Source organism: Plecotus auritus, assembly GCF_963455305.1.
Source record: "Plecotus auritus genome assembly, chromosome: 2".
Taxonomy (NCBI): domain Eukaryota; kingdom Metazoa; phylum Chordata; class Mammalia; order Chiroptera; family Vespertilionidae; genus Plecotus; species Plecotus auritus.
Window position 1 is genome coordinate 99,908,751 of NC_137771.1, and position 22,888 is coordinate 99,931,638.

Sequence of the window (22,888 nt, forward strand, 5' to 3'; positions counted from 1 at the left end):
TATGCCTACTATTTAGAGAATACTTAATATAATCAGGAAATGTGCTGAATCAGTTATACAGATTTCCTCACTTGTACTCAGAATGGCCCTATGAGGCAGATGTTAACAGATGAGGAAACTGAACTTGGGTTAGTTTATTTATCCAAAGGCAACACAACTATAGAGTGGTCAAGTCTGAGCTTCCCCTGCCTCCCATTTTTTTGTTTTCTTTTTTATACTACATAGAAATTGCAAATATTATTTTTCTCTATGTCTAAAACAATGGCCTTGAGCACTCCTGAGAAGTGATGGGACGGCTTGGAGAGGACCGCAGAGCAGAGCCTGCAGTGAGCAACATCTACCTCTTCTAAGTGCCCTCAGAAGTTATCAGCATCTTGATTTCCAGGTATTGTCTGCTTCTGTGGTCTTGAACCATATCTCTGGAACTCCTGGGCTGCAGAGATATGCTTCTGTGGTTCTGAAAACATTCTCTTCTAATATAATTTGAAAAACATGTTTTTGAACTGTTTAAAAGACATAGAAAAGAGCATGTGTCCTAAAACTTATCATGCGTTTGCCAATACAATGGCTCTGGCTATGAGTTTAAGTCTCAGAAAAAAAAAAAAAAAAAAGACTAAAAATTACTTTCTCCCAATACCTGTATTTAAAATTTAACTTGTCATCTATAAATCAGTGGTTAAAGAGTATAATTTTGTATTGATCTTTTTTAAAGCAGAGGACTGTGGATTCCCATGCCCTTCAAGTCACACAGGCAGCTTACCTGGTGGGCCAAGGGCACCTTCTTGATTCAAGACCAGGAAAAGCCCAAAGCATGTGCTTGGTCTGGCATTTGTTAATGCATAATCATTTCCTAATAAGTGAATCTAACACCGCATATATTCCTAGTATCTTGTTATAGGCTCGTTTAAGCAGAGTTTGGAATGTTTTTTGTTTGACTATGATATGTAGGACAAAATGATTATAAAATTTGAGATTGGGATATTTTTATTCTAATATTTATAAGTGGTAACTTTTTCACCAGTATTAATTTTTTATTATTTACTATGTTTCCTTAAAATTTGAAATAGATTATTACTTAAAACTAAAAATATTTTTAATTGAGAATAAATGTGAAAGATTGACCATACTCAAGATCAATAACAAATTATAGTACACAGCACTAAATGCTTCCAATGTGTTCTATCAACAGCAGGGCATGCAAGCAATATAACAAAAAATCCTAAGCTATTACAACTTATTTTTTATGAGGGTTCACTTTCCAAGATGATCAAATTGCCCAAGTTCTCACTATTTTATGAAGCTTTAGAAAAGCTTTAAGGGTTCTGCCAATATGAAACATCATTTGAAATTATCAGGCCAAAAGAAAATTTTGGAGTATAAATAGACTAGAGGCCTGGTGCATGAAATTCATGCATTGGGCCCTCAGCCCAGCCCGCCCCCTCTCACAGTCCAGGAGCCCTCAGGGTATGTCCTACTGATGGCTTGGAGCACACCCTCCTATGTGTGTCCGCTGGGGGCCTGCTCCCAGCTGTGCTGAGGAGGCTCGGACCATGTGCCCCTGTGTGTTGTTCTCTCAGGCTCTAGGCTGTGCCTGCGTATTGTTCTCTCAGACTCGGGGCACACCTGGCCCCTCCTCCTGAGCTGGTCGTGACCGTTATGGGGTCCCAACCTAATTTGCATATTACTTATTTATATGTATAGATGATATAAGCCTCTAAGTTGTTTGTTTTATTAGCATAAATTGGATACCTCAAAGTTATAAGAAATGTATTTATACACAAAATTTAAATGCAATAGTACACATACATTCTGAATGTCATTCAAAGCTAAGTTACCACATTACATGTGAAGGAAAGCACAGTCCACAAGGCCAGTCAGGCCACTGAAGTGGTACCAAGTCTGTTAGATGAGCAGATAGCTACAAATATGCAGCCAATGGTGTCACCATCCCCCAGCTATTAAAGCCATAAGATTGATCATTCTTTTGTTTTCATTTACTTTTAAACAACCTTATCCTATCTCAGGGGTCCTCAAACTATAGCCCGCGGGCCACATGCGGCCCGCCGAGGACATTTATCCGGCCCGCTGGATGCCGCTGCCTGTCCTGCTTAGCAGCCGACTCGTCCCGGGCCCGCAGTGTGCATAGGAATTTGTTCATAGTTTTTTTTTTTAAACTATAGTCCGGCCCTCCAATGGTCTGAGGGACAGTGAACTGGCCCCCTGTTTAAAAAGTTTGAGGACCCATGTCCTATCTAATAAAGAGGGAATATTCTAATTGACACGCTGTCGCAAAGATGACAGCACCCACAGCCAATAAGGAGGGAATATGATAATTGAGTGCCCCACCCTCAAAGATGGCAGTGCCCAGTCACCTCAGCCCAACTGGGGCAACAGGCATGCAGCATGACTAGGCCCGCCCCCAGGCAGGTCCAGCTGCTCTGCACGCCTGCCTCCAGACTCCCTCAGTCCCCTTAGCCCCCCAGCCACCCAGGGCTGGCCCGAGGCGCAGGCAAGCCTTGCATGGTGGCTGCCTAGCCGCCCAGGGCTGCCTGAGGCTCAGGTAATCAGGGCCGGCCAAGGCTTGCACTGCTGGCAGTGGCAGCAGCAGAGGTTTGATGGGGCATTGCCTTCCCCTGATCACCAGGTCGCCTCCTACCTCTGAGGGCTCTCAGACTGTGAGAGGGGGCGGGCTGGGCTGAGGATCCCCCACTCCAGCACATGAATTTAGATGCATCAGACCTCTAATAGAAGTATAATTCACATAATATAAACTATACAATTTCAAATGTAGAATTTTTAAATATATCTATGTATATGTATATGTATATGTATATGTATATGTATATGTATATGTATAATCTATATCAAGAGAGAGAGAGAGAGAGAGAGAGAGAGAGAGAGAGAGAGAGACCCAAAAAATGTATACACACACTTTGGAATCATTATAAATGCAGTCTTTATTAAAATACATTTTATTTTCAAAATAGAACTATCGGCTTGGCCAGCATGGCTCAGTGGTTGAGTGTCAATCTATGAACTAGGAGATCACAGTTCGATTCCCAGAAAGGGCACATACCAGAGTTGCTGGCTTGATCTCCAGTGTGGGGTGTGCAGGAGAAAACCAATCAGTGATTCTCTCTCTTATCATTGATGTTTCTATCTCTCTCTCTCTCTCCCTTACTTTCTGAAATCAATAAAAAATATATTATATATATATATATATATTTTATAAAATCATATTTTTTAAGTTGATCTATCAACTATTAAAGTGTATATACATTTTTAGGTATATACATGCACTCATGAATACATAACCAGAGTCATGGTAATAAACACACCCTTCATTCCAGTTGTTCCCTCGGGAACTTTTTTCTTATGCCCCTCAATTACCAAAGCAACTTCCAGTCACTTTTTTAAAATTTTATTTTATTGGTGAACATATAGGTTTCATGTGTGGATTACAAATTTACAAAATCTGTATATAGGACCATGTGCCCACCAGCCAAAGTTAAATCTTTTCCTGTCACCTCATATTAGGACCCCTTTCTTCCCCCACTCTCCCTCCCCCTGGCAACCAACACACTATTGTTTGTGTTCATAAGTTTCAGTTTTATATTCCACACTAGAGGACTGGTGCACAAAAATTTGTGCAATGGGCAGGGGGCAGGCAGTCCCTCAGCCTGGCCTGCCCCTTTCACAGTCCAGGAGCCCTCAGGGGATGTCCTACTGATGGCTTAGGCCCACTCCCTGTGGAGAGTGGGCCTAAGCCACATTCTGGCCTCCCTCTGTGGGAGGCGACCAGGCCAATCAGGGGAAGGCGCCGCCCCCATCACCCTGCTGCTGCTGCCACTGCTGGCCTCCGGCCCTCCTCAGCCCTCTCAGTTGCCACAGCTGCCTACCCTCCTTGGCCCTCGCAGCTGCCTCAGCTTTGTCTGGAAGGACATTCGGAAGACGTCCAGAAGACGTCCAGTCTATCCAGTCTAATTAGCATATTACTCTTTTATTAGTATAGATATGAGTGAAATCATATAGTTCTTAGCTTTTTCTGTTTGACTTATTATTCACATAATGTTCTCAAGGATCTTTCTTATTGGCTGTGTAGTACTCCATTGTGTATATATACCACATCTTCTTTATCGAGTCCTCTATTGTAGGGTACTTTGCCTGTTTCCATCTCTTGGCCACCGTTAATAATGCTGCAATGAACATAAGGGGGCAAAGATTCTTACGTATAAGTGATTTTGAGTTTTTCAGGTATATACCCAGGAGTGGGGTTGTTGGGTCATATGTTAGCTCTATTTTTAATTTTTGAGAAATCGCCAGACTGCTTTCTAGTGGTTGTACCAGTCTACATTCCTACCAACAGTGGATGAGGGTTCCTTTTTTTTCCACAACCCTCCAACACTTGCTGTTGCTTGTCTTCTTGATGATGGCCACTCTAACTGGTATAAGGTGGTATCTCATTGTAGTTTTAATTTGCATTTCCCTGATTCCACATGAGGTTAAACATCTTTTCATATATCTATTTGCTGTTTGCATATCTTCTTGGGAAAGGTGTATTTTCAGATCCTCTGCCCACTTTTTGATTGGATTGTTTATTTTTTTGGTGTTGAGTTTTATGAGTTCTTAAATATTTTGGAAATTAAACCTTTGTCAGAGCTATTGTCTGCAAATATCATCTCCCATCTGGCTGGTTGCCTGTTTGTTTTGTTCTCCATTTATTTTGCTGTGCAGAAGCTCTTCAGTTTTATATAGTCCCATTCCTTTAATTTTGCCTTAACCTCCCTTGCCTTTGGGGTCAAGTCCATAAAATGTTCTCTACCACCCAGGTCCATAAGTTTGGTACCTATATATATTTTTTCTATATAACTTATAGTTTGGGGTCTTAGGTTTAAGTCTTTGATCCATTTTGAATTAATTTTTGTACATGGGGACAAACTGCAATCCAGTTTCATCCGTTTGTATGTGGCTTTTCAGTTTTTGCAGCACCACTTATTGAAGAGACTATCTTTACTCCAATGTGCATTTCTGGCTCCTTTGTCAAAAATTATCTGTCCATATACAAGTGGTATTCCAGCCTGTTTTCTGGGGATTTTTCATTTTCTTTCTGGTCATCATTGTTGCGGTGGTTGTTCATGGCATCCACTGTTTGCCTTTATTTTCCCATTTATCTCTGAGGAGGTTTTTCCTGCTCTGTTCCAGTAGATGGCACTGAATTGCAAGATTTTTATCTTCTGTGGCCTCACAGTTTTGAGCCTCTGCGGCTTCCATAGGGCTGTACTGCCTCTGCTACTTGGGGGTGAAGTTTGTTTTTCCCTCACAGTAATGGTGACCCTTGACCTCCACTGGTCCAGCTCAAGCACCCCTCCTGGGGTTCAGTCACAGAGGGAAACTGTTTCTACTGCAACAGCTCTTGGCCTACAGATAATACACTTCTGTAGCCAACTCCTAGGGCAACAGGAAGCGAGATTTGGGAGTCTAATCAGTAGCAGGTCTTTGTGATTTATTTTCTTTGCCTGAAAGCCCACAGCCAGGCCCAGCAGTGGGGAGCAACTCTGTAGGGAGGGTGTCTGCTGTTTTGCAGCTCACGCATGCAACTCAGACCCCATTCACAACGCACCCCCATGGTTCAGACACTCTCACTGTTTGTGTGCATGACCACACAATGCCGCCATTCTAGTAGTTACTCCCACAGTCAGCCACTTGCCAGGTTAGCTTTCTGTTCATCCTGACCAGCTGAGGAAAGTGCCCCTAACTGTGCTGCCAGTTCCCAGCTGTGCTGCAGACAAGATGCTACACTGTAGCCACATTCGGCTTCCCTTCCTTCTCATCTCCCCACTTATTCCAAGGAGCCCACCTTAGTTGTTCCAGTGTGCAGATTGAATTATAGGTGGTTATTTTGTTGAAATGTTAGGGAAAGAGGATAGACGCGTCCTTACGCAACCATTCCTCTGACGTCCAACATTATTTATTTCCCAGTCACCTTTTGACACTATAGATTACTTTGCATTTCTAGATTTTGACTTTTCCATGTGAGACAATTATTTTAATACATGTACATGTTGCTGTGTATATCAAAACTGTATTTATTTATTTACTGCTTGCCTACAATTTTTCCTCAGTTTTATTAAGAAATAGTTGCTAGACATCACTGGATAAGCTTAAAGCATAAAAAGATGGTATGATTTAAATAGATGGTGAAATGATTGTTGCAAATTCAGCTAACATTCATTATCTCATATAGGTACAATAAAAAGAAAAGAAAAATGAAAAAAATTATCTTTGTGATGATAACTTTTAGGATTTATTGTCTTTATAACCTTCCGATATATCACAGAGTAGTGTTAATTATAGTCATTATGCTGTACATTAAATCCCCAGTATTTATTTATCTTTTTTTTTAATTAAGATTAAAAATGGCAGAAGAGTAAGTGGATGCTACACAGACATGCTCCCAGAAACAAACTGGTATTACAACTAAAATACAGAAAAATTTCCTGAATAACCAATGGAAAACTCGCAGGAGAGAACCCTGATACATAAGGACTGAAAGTGGAGACTGCATAGAGACTGGTAGGAAGAGCAGAGGCATGAAAGGGCTGGCCAGGGGCCCACAGACAGCAACTGAAGTCCCAGAGAGATATCTCAGCTGTGGAGGGTTGCCACTGAGAACGCTGGGATCTAATTCCCAAGCTGGGCCCCCCAGCAGAAGCACCAAAACTGAGGAGGGTGCCCACATAACATCTGGCTGCAAAAAAGCAGTGGGGTGCTCTCTGCCAAGGACTAACAGCTAAAAATTCAGGCACCCTCTTAAAGGGCCAATGCACTAACTCCCTGTGGAGCCATCCACCTTGTGCTCTGGTAGAAGGAGGGTGAAGTGGACTAGAGCTGTGAAAGCAGCAGCCAGGACTGGAAACTTGGTACATAGAGCTCAGAAAGCAGACACACAGTTTCCTGGGCAGAGTCATTCCCTCACTCAGCAGAAAGCATTCTTCCCACATAGACATTTGCCTTGCCTGGGGGGAAGACAGTTGACACACCCTATTGGAAAACACCTTGCTGTGAGGCCACTTAAGAGATTAAAAATTAACAATTAGCCTTCAGGCAGAAGCAAATACCCCACCCTATTGAAAAACACTCTCGTCACACCTGAGGACAATTGCCTGGGGGGCAATTCAAGTTGGAATTGTATCAGTATGTAGGCAGAGGTGGTCTCTGGAGGCTTTGAGTCTCTGCCTGATCTAATTAGTCAGAAACAGCCTTTAACACTGTCCTGCACTAGAGATTGAGAGGTCTAGAGGATCTACCTAATACATAGTCACACCACAAACAGAAAGCCAAAATGAGGAGATAAAGAAACAACCCCCAAATAAAAGAACTAGAGAATTCTCCAGAAGATGAGATAAATGAAGCAGAGATAAGAAATTTATCTGAATGAGAGTTCAGAGTAATGATGGTAAAATGCTCAACAGCATAAAAATATATATAGTAACTCTGAAAAAAAGAACTGTCCGAGATAAAGAATGACATAACACAAATAAAAAACACATTGGAATGAATACACAGCAGATTAGGGGAAGCTGAGGATCAAATCAGTGAATTAGAAAAGAGTTGAAAATATCACTCAATCAGAGAATCAAAAAGAAAAAACAATTAAAAAACAGGAGGACAGCTTAAGGGAGCTGTGGGACAATGTGAAACATAACAATATTAGAATAGCAGGTGTGCCAGAAGAGGCAGAAAGGGAGAAAGGAATAGAGAAGGTGTTTGAAGAAATAATCGCAGAAAACTTCCTAACCTGGTAAAAGAAAAAGTCACACAAGTGCAGAAGGTACATAGAATCCCAAACAAAAAGAACCCAAACAGGCCCACACTCAGACATATCATAATTAAAATGCCAAAAATTAAAGACAAAGAGAGAATCTTAGAGGCAGCAAGAGAAAAGAAAACTGTTACCTGCAAAGGAGTTCCCATAAGGCTGACATGTGATTTCTCATCAGAAACTCTACAGGCCAGAGGGAATGGCATGAGGTTCTCAAGGTAATGGAAAGCAAGGATCTGAGATCAAGATTACTATATCCATCAAGGCTACCATTCAAAATAGATGGTCAAATAAAGGGCTTCCCAGACCAAAATAAAGGCAAAAGGAGTACATCACCACCAACCCACCATACCTCAAAAAACAAGAAAAATCAGCAATAAATTATTTAACCCTACAACCTATAGAACTAGAAAGAGAACAACAATAAAAGTCCAGAGTAAATAGAAGGAAGGAAATAATAAAGATTAGAGCATAAATAAATAAATATAGAGATTTAAAAAATACAAAAAAATCAATGAAACCAAGAGCTGGTTCTTTGGAAGGATAAACAAAATTGATAAGCCATTAGCCAGACTCATCAAGAAACAAAGAGAGAGGACCCAAATAAGTAAAATCAGAAATAAAAGTGGAGAAATAACCACTGACACCACAGAAATACAAAAGATTGTAAGAAAATACTATGAGCAACTCTACTTCAAAAAACTGGACAAATTTGACCAAATGGACATATTCCTAGAAAGATACAATCTTACACAACTCAATCAGCAAGAATCAGAAAACTTGAATAGACTGACAATTACTGATGAAATCAAAGCAGTAATAATAATAATAAAACTCCCAGCAAACAAAAGCCCAGGTCTGGATGGCTTCACAGTGAAGTTTGGCCAAACTTTCAAAGAAGAACTAACAACTATTCTCCTCAAACTATTTCAAAAAAAAAATTCAGAAAGAAGGAACACTTCCAAGCTATTTCTATGAGGCCAGCATTACCCTAACTCAAAAACCAGATAAACACTACAAAGAAAGAGAATTACAGGCTAATATCCCTAATGAACATAAATGCTAAAATCCTCAACAAAATATTAGCAAGTTGGATCCAACAATACATTAGAAAGACCATACACCACAACCAAGTGGGATTTATTCCAGGGATGCAAGGTTGGTGCAATATCCATAAATCAAAAAAATGTGATACATCACATAAACAAACTGAAAGATAAAAACCACATGATCATATCAATAGATGCAGAAAAAAAACATTTGACAAAATCCAATACCCTTTTTTGAAAAAAGCTCTCAACAAAGTGGGAATAGAGGAATCATACCTCAGCATAATAAAAGCCTTATATGACAAACCTACAGCCAACATCATACTCAATGGACAAAAGCTAAAACCGTTTCCCATAAGAACAGGAACAAGATAGGGATGCCCACTTTCACCACTCCTATTTGACATAGTACTAGAAGTGCTAGCTATTGTGATCAGACAAGAAAAAGAAATAAGGCATCCAGATGGGAAAGGAGGAAGTAAAACTGTCACTCTTCACAGATGACATGATTCTGTACATAGAAAAACCCTAGACTCCATCAGAAAACTACTAAATTTAATAAATGAATTTGGAAACATATCAGGATATAAAATTAATACTCAGCAATATATGGCATTTTTATACACCAATAATGAACTCTCAGAAAGGGAAAACAAACAAACAACCCCATTTACCATTGCAACAAAAAAAACTTAGATACTTAGGAATAAACTTAACCAAGGATGTAAGAGACCTGTAGTTGAAAAACTACAGGACATTGAGAAAAAAAAAAAAAAAAAAAAAGACAGAGGAAGATATATGTAAGTGGAAGAACATACCATGCTCATGGATTGGTAGAATCAACATCAATAAAATTTCCATCCTACCTAAGGTGATCTACAGATTCAATGCAATCATATTAAAACACCAACAGCAGCCCTAACCAGTTTGGCTCAGTGGATAGAGCATCGGCCTGTGGACTCAAAGGTCCCAAGTTCGATTCCAGTCAAGGGCATGTACCTTGGTTGCGGGCACATTCCCAGTGAGGGGTGTGCAGGAGGCAGCTGATTGATGTTTTTTTCTCATCAATGTTTCTAACTCTCTCTCCCTCTCCCTTCCTCTAAAATATCAATAAAATATATATTTAAAAAAATTAAAAATAAAACACCAACAGCATATTTCAGAGCTACAACAAATATTCCAAAAATTTATATGGAATCAAAAAAGACCCCAAATATATGCAGCAATCTTTTTTTAAATAAATCTTTATTCAGATTATTACAATTGTTTCTCCTTTTTCCCCCCATAGCTCCCCTCCACCCAGTTCGCACCCCACCTTCTGCCCTTACCTCCCCCCACTGTTCTCATTAATAGGTGTATGAATTTTGTCCAGCCTCTTCATGAACACTCCATACCCCTTTCCCCCTGAGAATTATCAGTCCACTCCCTTTCTATGCCCCTGATTCTATTATATTCACCAGATTATTCTGTTCCTCAGGTTTTTAATTCACTTGATTTTTAGGTTCACTTGTTGATAGATATGTATTTGTTGTTCATAATTTTTATCTTTACTTTTTTCTTCTTCCTCTTCTTTAAGAATACCTTTCAGTATTTCATATAATACTGGTTTGGTGGTGATGAACTTCAGGTTTTTCTAATCTGTGAAGCTCTTTATCTGCCCTTCAATTCTGAATGATAGCTTTGCTGGGTAGAGTAATCTTGGTTGTAGGTTCTTGCTATTCATCACATTGAAAATTTCTTGCCACTCCCGTCTGGCCTGCATAGTTTCTGTTGAGAAATCAGCTGACAGTCGTATGGGTGATCCCTTGTAGGTAACTAACTGTTTTTCTCTTGCTGCTTTTAATATTCTCTCTTTGTCTTTTGCTCTTGGCATTTTAATTATGATGTGTCTTGGTGTGGTCCTCTTTGGATTTCTTTTGTTTGGGGTTCTGTGGGCTTCCTGGACTTGTAAGTCTATTTCTTTCACCAGGTGGGGGAAGTTTTCGGTCATTATTTCTTCAAATAGGTTTTCAGTATCTTGCTCTCTCTCTTCTTCTGGCACCCCCATAATTCTGATGTTGGTACACTTAAAGTTGTCCCAGAGGCTTCTTACACTATCTTCAACTTTTTGGATTTTTTTTTTGCTTTTTGCTTTTTCAGTTGAGTGTTTTTTGCTTCTTTGTATTTCAATTCTTTGACTTGATTTTTGTGTTCCTCTAGTCTGTTTTCGGGTCTCTGTATAATATTTTTTATTTCAGTCAGTGTATGTTTAATTTCTAGTTGGTCCTTTTTCATATCTTCGAGGGTCTCGTTATATTTATCGGCCTTTTCTAGGATATTCTTGAAAAGCCTTATAACCGTGGTTTTGAATTCTATATCCAGTCATTTGTTTTCCTCCATTTCTTTCGTTTGTGATCTGATTCTTTGATGCCGCATTTTTACTGCTTCCTTGAGTTGGTAAGGTAGATTTGTGTGCTAGGTTTCCAATATGGCCCAGTGGGTCTGCCTCCCCAGGTAACCTGAGGTGGACACTCTTGGTGCACCCTTTTGTGGACTGTGTGTACAGCCTTGTTGTAATTAAGTCTTGATTGCTGTTGGTATCACTGGGAAGAATTGACCTCCAGGCCAGTTGGCTGAAAGGATCAGCTGTGTCTACCCTGGGAGAAGTTCGGTGCTGGAGACAACCTTATAGGATTAGACTTGCCAAATTGCAATAGCCTCTGTGCTCAGCTTGGATGCGGTGGAGTCTCAGTCTTGGCTTCCCCTCAGCCTTGCCCTTGCGCGCACGTGCGCGCCTTCAGACCTCTGCCTTCCCCGGCTCCCGAGTCTTCGCCCGAGAGTCCAGATTCCCCCCACAAGAGCGTGGGTCCCCAGGGGCTCGCCTGGAACTGGGGTTCACTGCAGTCAGAACTGGGGGCTCAGTGCAGTCAGGAGCCTCTGACTCCCTTCCACTAGGGAAAGCCTGTGGCAACCTCCGTAGCCTTTGTGTGCACCGGCACACGCGCGCCTTCAGTCCTCCACCTTCCCCGGCTCCCGAGTCTCCGCCCGAGAGTCCAGATTCCCCCCCAAGAGCGTGGGTCCCCAGGGGCTCGCCTGAAACTGGGGTCCAGTGCAGTCAGAACTGGGGCTCAGTGCAGTCAGGAGCCTCTGACTCCCTTCCCCTAGGGAAAGCCTGTGGCAACCTCCGCAGCCTTTGTGCGCACTGGCACGCGCGTGCCTTCAGACTTCTGCCTTCCCCAGCTCCCGAGTCTCCGCCCGAGAGTCCAGATTCCCCCCACAAGAGCGTGGGTCCCCAGGGGCTCGCCCGGAACTGGGGTTCAGTGCAGTCAGAACTGGGGTTCAGTGCGGTCGGGGGCTTTCTTCCCCCTTCCACCAGAGAAAGTCAGCCAGGCTCTCAGCCGCCCTTCCTCTCTGCGCGCACAAAGACCCTTTGCCGTACCTCCAATTCTCTGTGAGCTTTTCTCTTTCCTTCTAGTTGTAGAATTTTCACTCAGCCAGCTTTCCTGTGGTTCTGGATGGTGTCCGTTCTGTCTTTTAGTTGTAGTTTTGAAATTGTTGTGCAAGGCAGCAGTTTAGGTGCTTACCTATGCCGCCATCTTGGTTTCTCCTATATGCAGCAATCTTGATCAAGATAAACAAAGTTGGAGGAATCACAATACCGGATTTCAAGTTATATTACAAAGCCACTGTACTCAAAACAGTCTGATACTAGAACAAGAACAGTCCTGTAGACCAATGGAACAGAATAGAGAACCCAGAAATCAACCCAAGTCATTATGCTCAACTAATATTTGACAAAGGAGGCAAGAGCATACAATGGAGTCAAAACAGTCTCTTCAACAAATGGTGTTGGGAAAATTGGACAGATACATGCAAGAAAATGAAATTTGACCACCAACTTATACCATACACAAAATAAACTTAAAATGGATAAAAGACTTAAATGTAAGACTTGAAACCATAAAAAATTCTAGAAGAAACCATTGGCAGCAAAATCTCAGTCATCTCTCCTAGCAATATATTTACGGAGACATCTCCTAGGACAATGGAAATTAAGAAGAAAATAAACAAGTGGGACTACATAAAAACAAAAAGCTTCTGCACAGCAAAAGAAACCATCACTAAAATAAAAGGATTTCCCACCCCAGGGGAGAACATATTTTCCAATGATACATCCAATAATGGGTTAACCTCCAAAATCTACAAGGAACTCATACAACTTAAAAAAAGGAATAAAAACAATCCAATTAAAAATGTGCAAAAGACCTAAATAGACACTTCTCCAAAATGAACATCCTGAAGGCCGAAAGGCATATAAAAAAGTGCTCAAAGTCACTGATAATTTGAGAGATGCAAATCAAAACTACATGAGATACCACCTCACACCTATTAGAATGGCTATCATCAACAAATCAACAAATGACAAGTGTTGGTGAAGATGTGGAGAAAAGGAAACCCTCATACACTGCTGGTGGTATACAAACTAGTGCAGCCACTGTGGAAAACAGTTTGGAATTTCCTCAAAAAATTAAAAATGAAACTCCCATTTGACCCAGTGATCCCACTTATAGGAATATATCCCAAGAACTCAGAAACACCCATCAGACAGAATATATGCACCTGTATGCCCATAGCAGCACAATTTATAATAGCTAAGATTTGGAAACAGCCTAAGTGCCCATCAGCAGATGAGTGGATTAAAAACTGTGGTACATCTACACAATGGAATACTACGCAGCTTTAAAAAAAAAAAAGGACTCTTACCATTTGCAACAGCATGGATGGATCTACGGAGCATTATGCTAAGTGAAATAAACCAGTTGGAGAAAGGTAAGTATCACATATCACTCATATGTGGAATCTAATGAACAATATAAACTGATGAACAAAAATAGACTCAGAAACATAGAAACATCAAAATTGAATGTTTTCTTTAGTAATCCCTCTAAAGTAAAATGTTATCAAACATCAAAATTGTGACTGTCAAACCTCACAGGGAAGGTAGGGGAGGGTGGAGGTGGGGAAGAGATCAGCCAAAGAACCTATATGGGTATATGCATAACCCATAGACATGGAAAATAGGGTGTTGAAGGCTTGCAGGGGGAAGAATGGTGGAAGAGGCAATGGGGGAAGCAAAAGAGCATATATAATACTTTCAACAATAAAGATTTATAAATAATAATAATAATGAAAATTTGTGGTATATATACACAGTGTAATAATATTCAGCCATAAACACGCACGCACACACACACACACACAAAAGGAAATCTTACCATTTGTGAAAACATGGGTGTACCTTGAAGGCATTCTGCTAAATGAAATAAATCAGACATAGAAAGAGAAATACTGGAGACAAAATGGCAGTAGAATAGATGGATGTATCCTGAGCCTTATCCTGGAGGAAATAGAGGGAGAAGCTGAAACGAGTGGAATCCAGCCCAAATTGGTGAAGGAGGAGCAGCTAGTGAGACAGTTTGCAGCCGGGAAGGTCAGAGATCCCCCCGATAAAGGTAAAATCAAAGATCTAGGCAGTAGAATCTGCCATACCTCTGTGCCCAGAAGGTCAGGGAGAAACTACACGGCGCCAAGCCGTGTCCCTGAGGACAGGCAAAGCGTCTGACTGAAAAAAAAAAAAAAGGGTCCACGGGACTACAGGAGGTAGTGGATTTTAGACCTTGGAGTCTGGATTTGGGATCTGAGCTCAAGGCAGCCCTGAAGAGCTGACAGAATGCACAGTGCCGGCAAGAGAGGAACTTGCAAAGATACGGTCCCTCCTCGCGCTGGGATCTGCGCCTTTCTCCACTGAACCTAGTTCATAGGACCTTTCGGATACAGACACTTACCTGTGGCTGAGGTGCAGAAGAAGGGGTGGAGTTGTGGAATCTGGGGAGAGTAGGCAGTGGATAGTCCAGGAGAGGTGGAAGCGAGTCTGGTGCTGAGTCATATCTAAGCCCCAGTCGCCATTTTCTCCTGAGAGATAGCCCCTCCCTCCAGTCTCCAGGCAACCAATATAGCCACACCCAGATCCCACCCTGAATAACACCATGGAATCTGAATACTCCCTGAGGCCATAAGATCTGCCCTAAAGAGAAATCTTTAGAAGCTAGGCACCTCAATTACACGGCTACACTGCCAGGGCCCTTCAGAGTGCTTCAGTGTGCCTCGCTGGCAAATTTACCGCGGGTGCTCCTGGGAGCCGCCACTGGGAGTAAGCGCCTATTCACTACAGGTGCAGCAGTGAAAGCTGAGTCTGCCCACCCCATAACTACAGAACTCTGGGCATCAGAGTCACGCCTTTCCAGAGTGCAGGCCCCCTGAGCCACATCACCTTGACAGACAGTTCCTTGGTGCCACTGTGAGTCCCCATTGGGCATGCGTTATTTCAATTAAGGGTGCAAGACAGCAAAAATTGGGATACTCCCCTCCATGGCTGCTGATTTCTAGACACCGCAGTTGTGCCTCTCAAGCTCGCAGGCCTACATCAAGAGAACCCAAATAGCTCAAGTACGGAGCTACACTAGATTACCAAGCCCAGGAGAACTGAGAGATTACACCAGTAGCACCATCACCAAAAGAACCTGGGTAGCAAAGCAATTGGATCTACAATTAAAACATTACAGGAAAACATGGGGAGACAAAAAAGCAATCCCCAAAGGAAATAAAAAGAGGAATCACCAGAAAGGGAGTTAAATGAAATTGAGGCTAGCAGCTTATCAGAGAAAGAATTCTGAGTAATGGTTATAAGGATGTTTAAATGGCTGGATGACAAATACACACAACTCAATGACAAATACACACAACTCAATGAGAACTATAAGGAGCTGAATGAGAATGTCACAAACATGAAAAGAAACCAAGAGGAGATGAAGAACGACATAGCTGCAATAAAGAACACATTGGAAGGCTTAAACAGTAGACTAGAAGAGGCTGAGGACCGCATCAACGAATTAGAAGACAAGGTAGGAAAAAAACAAACAAACACAGCAGCAACTGGAAAGAAGACTTAAAAAGCAAGAGGAGAGCCTAAGGGAGCTTTGGGACAACACAAAACAAAACAATATTAGAATAATAGGGATACCAGAAGAAGAGGAAGAGAAGCAAGGAATTGAAAACCTGTTTGAAGAAATAATGACAGAAAACTTCCCTGATATTGGCAAGAAAAAAACTATGCAAGTCCAAGAAGCACATAGAGTTCCAAACAAGTTGAACCCCACAAGACTGACACCAAGACACATCATAATTAAATTGGCGAACACTAACGACAAAGTAAGAATCTTAATGGCTGTCAGAGAGATACAGAAAGTTACCTACAAGGGCTCTCCTATTAGAATATCAAGTGATTTCTCAACAGAAACACACCAGGCCAGAAGGAAATGGAATGAAATATACAAAGTGATGCAAAGCAAGGGTCTGAATCCAAGAATACTATACCCAGCAAGGCTATCATTCAAAATTGAAGGTGGAATCAGGAGCTTCACAGACAAAAAAGGGCTAAGAGAGTTTATCATTACCAAGCCAGCAATGCAAGAGATGCTAAAGGGACTGCTGTAAAAAGAAGAAAGAGAAAGGCAAAAAGAAACACAAACACTAAGGAAAAATATGACAACAAACATGTACTTGTCAATAATAAAATTAAACGTAAATGGATTAAATGCACCAATCAAAAGACATAGGGTAGCTGAATGGATAAGAAAACATGATCCATATATTTGCTGTCTACAAGAGACCCAACTCAGAGCAAAGGATTCACACAGACTGAGAGTGAAGGGATGGAAAAACTTTTTTCAGGCAAATGGAAATGAGAAAAAAGCTGGGGTTGCGATACTTATATCTGATAAAATAGACCTCAAAGTAAAGGCCATAACAAGAGATAAGGAAGGCCACTACATAATACTAAAGGGAGCAATTCAACAAGAAGATATAACTCTGGTAAACATATATGCACCCAATGCAGGAGCACGCAAATACATAAAAAAAAATCCTGGAAGATATCAAGGGAGAGATCGACAACAATACAATCATAGTAGGAGACTTTAATACATCACTGACATCACTGGATAAATCCTCTAGACAAAAAATGAGCAAATAAACAGCAATTCTAAATGACGCTCTAGATCAAATGAATCTAACTGACATCTTCAGAGCATTTCACCCCAAAGCCACAGAATATACGTTATTCTCAAGTGCACATGGGACATTTTCAAAAATAGACCACATATTGGGTCACAAGCAAAGTCTCCCCAAATTCAAAAAGATTGAAATCATATCAAGCATTTTCTCAGACCACAATGGCATAATATTAGAAATAAACTATAATAAAAACATTCCAAAAAATTCAAACACTTGGAAGGTGAATAGCATGCTATTAAACAATGATTGGGTGATCAACGAGATCAAAGAAGAAATTAAAAACATCCTGGAGACTAATGACAATAAAAACACAACAATACAAATGCTATGGGACACAATGGAAGCAATCCCGAGAGGGAAGTTTATAGCTCTACAGGCCTAACTCAAAAAACAAGAAACAATGCTAATAAAGCATCTAACTCAACAACTCAAAGAATTAGAAAGAGAGCAACAAGAAAAGCCCACAGTGAGCAGAAGGAAGGACATAATAAAGATCAGAGCAGAAATGAATGACATAGAGACAAAAAAACAATACAAAAGATCAACAAAACCAGGAGCTGGTTCTTCGAAAGGATAAACAAGATTGATGAACCTCCAGCCAGGCTCACCAAGAAGCAAAGAGAGAGGACCCAAATAAACAAAATCAGAAATGAAAGAGGAGAAATAACAACAGACCCCAACGAAATACAAAGGATTGTTAAAAAATACTATGAACAACTCTATTCTAACAAACTATACAACCTGGAGGAAATAGATACATTCCTAGAAAAATATAACCTTCCAAATTTCAGGAAGATTCTAAAAATCTCAATAGGCTGGTAATTATGGAAGAAATTGAAGCAGTCATCAAAAAGCTTCCAGCAAACAAAAGCCTGGGGCCAGACGGCTTCACAGGGGAGTTTTAACAAACATTCAAGGAAGAACTAAAACCTATCTTCCTCAGACTATTCCAGAAAATTCAAAAGGAAGGAACACTCCCCAGCTCCTTCTATGAAGCCAGCATCACCCTAATACCAAAACCAGATAAAGACAACACAATGAAAGAGAATTACAGTCCAATATCCCTCATGAATATAGAGGGCAAAATCCTCAACAAAATTCTAGCAAATCGAATCCAGCAGTACATCACAAAGATCATACACCATGACCAGGTAGGATTTATCCCAGGGATGCAAGGATGGTACAATATTTGCAAATCAATGAATGTGATACATCACATAAACAAATTGAGAGATAAAAACCACATAGTTATATCAATTGATGCAGAAAAAGCATTTGACAAAATCCAACACCCTTTCTTGATAAAAACTCTCAACAAGGTGGGAATAGAAGGATCATACCTCAACATAATAAAAGCCATATATGACAAACCCACAGCCAACATCATACTCAATGGGCAAAAACTAAAACCATTTCCCCTAAGAACAGGAACAAGAAGGGATGCCCACTCTCACCACTCCTGTTCAATATACTGCTGGAAGTACTAGCCATTGCAATCCAACAAGAAGAAGAAATAAAAGGCATCCAAATTGGAAAAGAAGAAGTAAAACTGTCCTTATTCTCAGATGACATGATACTGTACATAGAAAACCCTAAAGACTCCATATAAAAATTACTAGACTTAATAAATGAATTCGGCAATGTAGCAGTATACAAAATTAATGCCAAGAAATCTATGGCATTTCTATACACCAATAGTAAACTTACAGAAAGAGAGACTAAAAAAGCAATCCCATTTATCATCGCACCAAAAAAATTAAGATACCTAGGAATAAACTTAACTAAGGAGGTAAAAGACCTATACGTGGAAAACTACACCACACTGAAAAAAGAGATAGAGGAAGACATAAACAGATGGAAGAACATACCCTGTTCATGGATTGGTAGAATCAACATCATCAAAATGTCCATACTACCCAAAGCAATCTATAAATTCAATGCACTTCCCATTAAAATACCAACAGCATATTTCACAGACCTAGAAAGAACTTTCCAAAAATTTATCTGAAATTAAAAAAGACCCCGAATAGCTGCAGCAATCCTGAGAAAGAAGAACAAAGTAGGTGGGATCTCAATACCAGATTTCAAGCTGTATTACAAAGCCACTGTCCTCAAAACAGCCTGGTACTGGCACAAGAACAGACATATAGATCAATGGAATAGGATAGAGAACCCAGAAATTGACTCAAATCACTATGCTCAATTAATATTTGACAAAGGAGGCACAAACATACAATGGAGTCAAGACAGTCTCTTCAATAAATGGTGTTGGGAAAATTGGACAGATACATGCAGAAAAATGAAGCTAGATCACCAACTTACACCATACACAAAAATAAACTCGAAATGGATAAAGGACTTAAACATAAGACGGGAAACCATAAAAATACTAGAGGAATCCATAGGCAGAAAAATCTCAGACATATGCCGAAGGAACTTCTTCACTGATACTGCCCCTAGGGCAATGGAAACTAAAGAGAAAATAAACAAATGGGACTACATCAAAATAAAAAGCTTTTGCACAGCAAAGGAAACCATCAATAAAACAAGAAAGCCCACTGCATGGGAGAACATATTTGCCAATAATATCAACAATAAGGGTTTAATCTCCAACATTTACAGAGAACTCATACAACTTAACAAAAAGAAGATAAACAACCCAATCAAAAAATGGGCAACTGATCTAAATAGACACTTTTCGAAAGAAGACAGAAGGAAGGCCAAGAGACATATGAAAACCTGCTCAAAGTCACTAATCATCAGAGAGATGCAAATCAAAACAACAATTCGGTACCATGTTACACCTGTCAGAATGGCTATCATCAACAAATCAACAAAGGACAAGTGTTGGCGAGGATGTGGAGAAAAAGGAACTCTTTTGCACTGCTGGTGGGAATGCAGACTGGTGCAGCCACTGTGGAGAACAGTATGGAGTTTCCTCAAAACACTAAAAATGGAACTCCCATTTGACCCAGTGATCCCACTTCTAGGAATATATCCCAAGAAACTAGAAACACGAATCAGAAAGGATATATACACCCCTATGTTCATAGCAACACAATTCTCCATAGCTAAGATTTGGAAACAGCCTAAATGCCCATCAGCAGATGAGTGGATTAAAAAACTGTGGTACATCTACACAATGGAATACTATGCTGCAGTAAAAAAGGAGTTCCTACCATTTGCAACAACATGGATGGAGATGGAGAGTATCATGTTAAGTGAAATAAGCGAGGCAGAGAAAGATAAATATCACATGATCTCACTCATTTGTGGAATATAATGAACGGCATAAACTGATGAACAAGAACAGATCCAGAGACTGAGAAACGTCGATCAGCAGGTCATGTTCAGCGAAGGTAGGGGAGGTTGGGGGTAAGGTGGAGAGATCAAGCAAGGGACTTGTGTGTATGCATATGACCCTAATCAATGGACACAGACAACAAGGGGGTGGGGCATAAGTGGGGGGTGGGGGGTTATGGGGGAATAAGGACACATATGTAAAAAATAAAAATTAAAAAAAATTATAAAAATTATAAAAAAATAAAAATAAAATAAAAATAAAATATTAAATCTAATCCATACTAGTGGTCATCATAACCTTAGGAGAAATTGTTTCATGTGACAAAGATTTTTAAAAGAAACTCTGTAGCCCGAAAATTACTTTGGAAGGAAACAAAGAGAATTTTCCTTCAAAAGTCGTAAGGATTGTAATTGAAAGTCAATATATTTGGCCTCTTGAACTAAAGTAAGTAATTTGTGTTTTTGCCTCCCTGACAAAGTTTATATAAAGTTACAAAAAGAAATTGACAGCCAGTTTGAAATTGAATTGCCATGGCCTAGAGCAAAGAATATCCTTACATGATATTATTCTATAATGTCATTATAATTTTAGATATTTTACAACAGCATATTGTACAATTATCACAAACAAATTTACAAACTAATTCTTTGAATGTTTGGCAGCAATTTTAAAAAAAGGACATGAAAGGATTTAATCCCTTTCAGAAGGAATTAAGGCACTGGGAAGGCACTTGAGCATTCTATATTGGCCCCTCTTGCCTTTTGTGCCAAGAGGGACCCTCTTCTCACAATCCAGTTGCCCTCAGCTGTTGCCTGAGCTTTCTGTTCATGCTGAGCTTGAAGCCTCGTGATGGCTGATACCATGGATCTGTCTCTCGCCCAATCGTATGAACTGGGCCCACCCTGGAGAAGAAACCTGAGTTTCCTGAGATATGTCATCAGTGTTGGGGCCCCGCCAGCAGGCCAGGGGATCCCAAGGCAGGTGCTGGGCGTGGAGGCCATGGGGGCATAGGCTACCAAGGAGACAGAACTGAACCTCACATCACCCTGCTTGGCCCCAGAGGATGACTGGTTAGCCAGAGACGGGTAAGATTCCTCAGGGAAGGAACAACCTAAGACAAGGCACAGTCACAGAGGGGCCATCAGGAGAGAACTTGGGGATCAACAGAGGTGGGGCACAGACCCTCACCCCCCCCAACCTTGCAGGGGCCTGAACCCTCACCCCGTCTGAGGGAGGTCTCCTGCCCCCATGGCTGCTTTGCTTCCCACGCACAGCTCAGATCGGGACACAGGTGAGAGACAGTGACTTGGCCCAGCTCAGATTGGGACCCAGGTAACAGACAGAGACTTGGCCGACAGCAGCTGCCCTATATCTAAATCCAGCCTAGCACCAGGAATGCTCAGGGCCTATTCAAGAATGCAAATAATCCTTTCCACTAATATTTACAGGGTAAACTAAGATCGTTGGTAGAGTATTAAATTTGACAGTAAAATAATAATCAAGTTTTCAGATTAATTTAAATAGGCTAATTGAAATAAGTGAATATTCAAGAAAATTTAATTGTACTGGACAAAAAGCTGTTACTAAAGTAGTAACTAAAATTTCTATTGGTAGTTCATCTCATGGTAAAATTCCTGAACATGCAATGAACCTAAAGCAGTAATATTTTTGTGCAAAAAATTAAAATTTAAAGTTATCAAGACTGCATTATAAAATTTACAAAAGCCTCCATTAATGAAAAAAAGGGGGGATAGTAGGGTAATATCATTTAAGGAAAAATATCCTATAAGTAAATTACATCTAGAAAATTTTTACTTTACAAAATTAATTTTCATTTGTAATGCTAACAGCAAGACACCCATGAAAAACACACATGGTGTCTAAATAAGACAAAGGAAAATGGTTTGGGCAAAAATAAAAAGGATCCCAAATCAATTATATAGAAAAGATTCCTTTATTAACTTTTGGTCGAGAATATGTTTGTATATTTTCAGAAAACAACTCCAAGACCATGTGGATTCCTGCAACAGAGAGGAATTGATAGGTCTGCTCCAACCACGAAGACAAGAGGAGAAACAGTCCAGAGAAGGAAGACACTGACAACACCTTGCCACGCTAGCAGTCAGCAGCTGTGCATCTCAGCAGGTTGCCTAGGACCAAACCAGAGAGGGTTGGACCTGCATTGCCACCATGTGCCCACCATCCAGATATCATTGCTGACATGTACACATAAGGAATGGTTTGACATTGAAATGGGGACTCAGAACTGTTGGACATTGAAATTGGGACTCAAACATTTTTTGTTATTATATGTTTATTTCTAGTCTGCAGAGGCAAGATTTTTTAAAGGAAAGAAATGGTGAAAAAATAGATACAGAGGCAAAGAAGCATTGAACAGACTGTCAAACTACAGTGAGAAGGCAGGGGAGGTTGCGGGGAGTGGGCTGTAAGAGATCAACAGAAGGACTTGTATGCATGCATATAAGCATAACCAATGGATACAAGACACTGGGGGGTGGGCAGGTAAAGGCATGTACTGGGGGGTAGGGGAGGCTGCGGGGGAGGTCAATGGGGGAAAAAAAAGGAGAATTATGTACTACT